The sequence below is a fragment of the Xylocopa sonorina genome, chromosome 15, assembly GCF_050948175.1.
Source record: "Xylocopa sonorina isolate GNS202 chromosome 15, iyXylSono1_principal, whole genome shotgun sequence".
NCBI lineage: Eukaryota > Metazoa > Arthropoda > Insecta > Hymenoptera > Apidae > Xylocopa > Xylocopa sonorina.
The window spans coordinates 901056-905291 of record NC_135207.1 but is presented as its reverse complement, the minus strand read 5'-3'; positions in this window follow the sequence as shown (position 1 = coordinate 905291).

The window sequence follows — 4236 nt, the reverse complement described above, 5'->3', positions numbered from 1 at the left end:
AGCCACATAGATGTGAACGCCACCTATAAATTAATGCTGCTGTGCACTTCTGTGTTGCTTCCGAATTCCTTTCCGAGCCAATTCGGACAGTGATAATGCCGTCTCGCCACCACTGCCGCGAATAACTCCAAAACTTCATGCGATGATGGATCACCCCGTCGTCACGATTAAACCGACTCGGACATCATGTAAGATAGATGGATCCTCCACGTCGTAACTATCGTGTCTGCCTCATGTAGGTGGAGCAATAACTATTAGTATCCCAGATATCTTCAAAACTATAAGTTTCACAGAAATATTTACTGAAATAAAATTGCTCAGTACGAAGGAGGCCACCCGGCGACGACAATAATTTTTTTGCAGGTGGAGAAGTACTTCGGACGTTTAAAGGCCACCTTCATTTTTTTAAATAGATCGATATGTTTTTGCTTCCGTATTATGATAGACGGTCTTAAAACAAGTTCAACGAGCTATAATATACGGCCATTGAAGGTCACAGAAAGTAGAGATAGGCGATAATACTTACGGTTTTGGTAGTAAATGAAACATACGTATTGTAAACAGTAGAGGAATGAGTAATGTTTATCGTTTACTTCACTGTGAATAAATACTGTTTGAAGGACGCTTTAATAGTTTGCAGGATAAGGTAAACATGATAAGATTAGTATCGATAAATCGATCAATCTGTTCCGATCGACACCAAGGAACAATAAACGTGAGGTCTTTAAAAACTGAATTTATGATGCAACATCCAGCTATTTTTGAGATTAACATTTTTACCTTCAATAGTTAACGCTCACGGACCTTGACTATTTTAAATAAATTCGAACCTTTGATCTTCTCAATAGCCGAACAGTGTTAAATAAAGTATTTTTTTTAGGGTCGGTCGTACACGTGTACGGGCCGTTTTTTGTCATGGGTACATAACGAGCCGTGCATGGACGATTGACCTTTGGAAAATTTTGAAGCTCCCAGGTCCGTGCAGGTATCTTTCCAACCTCTTGAAACGAACGCGCGCTTTGGACACAAAAGAACCGATTGTTAATTTGCATCGTTTCGGCAAATGCCAATAATATCCACCCTTCTGTACGGTGAAGGGTGCAACGAACGAGCTCCCAAAAAAACTTCTATCGAAAAGTGAGTCTAAAAACTGACACAATCCGGCACGATGTATCCATTTGAAGGGCAAGTCGATGTGCTTCTTATTTATGGCGAATACCAACAAAATTCTGTAAGGGCGTAAAAATTGTATGCTGAACGATATCCACAAAAATGTGTGTGATGTAACTTAGGCAAACTGGTAGGTTAAGTGTTCGTAAAAATGAATGCCCGAAACGAGTAATTGACGAAGAAATGGAAATCAATGTGCTCGCAAGTGTGTCTAGAAATCCTCTTACTAGTGCACGAGAAATTCAACGCAAATCTGGTATTAAGAAGAGGAGCGTACTTCGCATCTTGCTTCGTCACAAATTTCATCCGTATCATGTTAGTCTTTAGCAAAAAGTGCATGGGGACGACTTCAGGAATCGTGTTAAGTTTTATCGATGGCTATACGTCATATTCCAAACAATGAGTACTTTCTTAATACCGTCTTATTTAGTGATGAAGCAACATTCACAAATCACGAGAATGTTAATTTGCATAACATGCATTTGTGGGCAGTGGAATATCCACATTGGCTGCAACAGGTTGAATATCAAAAACAATGGTCCGTGAATGTATGGTGCGATATCATAGGTGATCAAATTATTGTTCCTTATTTTATCAATGGAAATTTGGATGGCAACATCTGTGCTAATTTTGTTAAGGATATATTCGGTCTTTTGCTAAAATGAGTTACCTTTATTAAGACAACAAACCATGTGATATCAACATGATAGATGTGCAGCACATTATTCATTGATTACGCGAAGGGAAGCCGATAAAAAATTTCGAAATTGTTGGATTGGACGTGCCGGTCTAATATCATAGCCAGCTTGTTCACCAGACGTAACACCTCTACAAAGAAGTACCAACTACACCTTATGACATGCAATAGCAAATTATTGCAGCCTGTGGGTTAATAAGTTCTGATATTGCAAGACTTGTAAATTAATCAATCATAAAAAGATTGATGATGATCATTTACTACCAAGACCGTAAGTATTATCGCCTTTCTCTACTTTCTATCACCTCCAATGGCCTTATGTTATAGGTCGTTAAACTCATTTTATGATCTTCTATCGCAATACGGAAGCAAAAACATATCGATCCATTTAAAAAAAAGTAACCCGAAGTACCTTCACCTGCAAAAAAACTATTATCGTTAACGGATGGCTCCCTTCGTACTGTGCAATTTTATGTCAGTAAATATTTTTCCGAAACTTATGATTTCGAACATATTTGAGGTACTAATAGTTATTGCCACACCCTATATATCATGTTACGAGAAATTTTTCTCGTCGTACCTACGTTCTCTTGTGGTGCCATGACGAGTTCATCACGTCGTCATTATCAATCGACTCAGACATTGCATCTTGCTAGACGAACACCCTTTGTCGTAGTAGTAATGCCTGTGTCGTTCGTGGTGCTGTCAAAGACTCTTCTCGTCTCATACACATCATCCCCGCCGCGCCATGACGGGGTGATTACATCGTCATCGTCATGGTCAATCCAAATGTTCTGCTTCGTTAGGCGAACACCTTTCACCTTAACAACAATGTCTTCGCGTCCTCCTCATTTGGTCGCCATCACGTACCCGGCTCTCCATAACGATGTTGAATCTGTTGAAACCCAAGGCTGTTGTCTGCGTTTCGACGGTCCAACCACGATAGTATCCAAACATGTTGCAACTCCTTCGTTTCTGTCGTAGATCCTGTAATCGTTAACTCGAAAATCGCAGAATTAGCTTCGCCAATAAACTCATTATCTCTCCATTCGGCAAACTGCTGATCGAAATACCAGGTACTTAATCGATTGCCACCACTCATGGCTTCAACTGTTCCGCGAAGACGACCAGTTATGACGGTCGTTATAGAGAACCGCAGAGACTTAAAATGGTCCCTTGAACTTCGCGTGAAGTTTCTTGCTGTTTCTCGTCGCCTGGTCCGTGGTGATATCCACTACCACAACATCGCCCAGTCGACATCGTTTCGTTTCTCGTTGGTTCTTGTCGTACCTCTCCTTTTATTTCCTGTGATCTTCGGTAATGTGTGACGAGATCTTTTTACGCAGCTGCAGTACTAGTACAGATCCACGCGTTCAACCTCGCCCTCAATTTCATTTAAAATCTATGCTTTGGCTGGGTGTTTCACTTTTCACCCCATCAGTGCTTCGGTTGATGTCGTTTCATTTTCTTTATTGCGTATTGTATTAAGCGTATTGTACTCTAAATTTGCTGCTTTCTTCTCATCGCTCTGAATTCTTTCCTGTAGTAGTAGTGGCTAGCGATGCAACGATGGTGCGGTTATATCTCTCGCGTTGACCACTTGCGCGAGGCGTAGCCATCGCGTTTAAGACGTAACGGATTCCGTACGTTGTACTAAATATTTTAAAGGAACGTGCTGTAAAAGCCGTGCTTTTATCGGTAATTAATCGGTAAAGTCGTATGCGGTACGACTCATGCTATGCGTCCATTTTCTGCCATTTTCATGCCTCGTCATTACTAATTGTTCACGGTCATGGTCATGGTCATACCCAGTGCTAAACATTATCCCCTTTTTTAAGAGCGGTCGTCAGCCATCCTCAATTATAAATAAGTCATCTGTCTGAGAAGAAGTCTTCGTCTAACTTGACTCGCGTGGCTCTACTCAGACGACATACACCTCGACATTCGTGCAGTGGTCCAGGGGAAAAACCACGCGAGAAACCCTGAACGAAGCGCTACAATTCTTAAGAAATTTTTCGAATCTTCATCTTAGGTATACTGATCCCTCGCCTTTCTTTTGACTCTTGAATTTTGAGTACTTCTTTTCTGCATCCTTCTCGTATCTATTCTTACGACGAAACATCCTCTTGTCAGAAGTGACAACACGCTCTTCACATCATGAAGCCACTCGGTTGACACCGTCCATGACTTTGTTTGGACAGGAAATTCGATTGCCTTTGCATATACAGAGAGTAATTTTTTCTGAGGCGGAAGGAAAAGAGAATGTTCAGGAGAACTATTGTCCAAAAATTAAAAAACGATTACGGAAAATTCATGAGTTTGTCCGTCAGCGTCTCAAAGTTACCGGTAGCAAAATAAAATTTTTATAT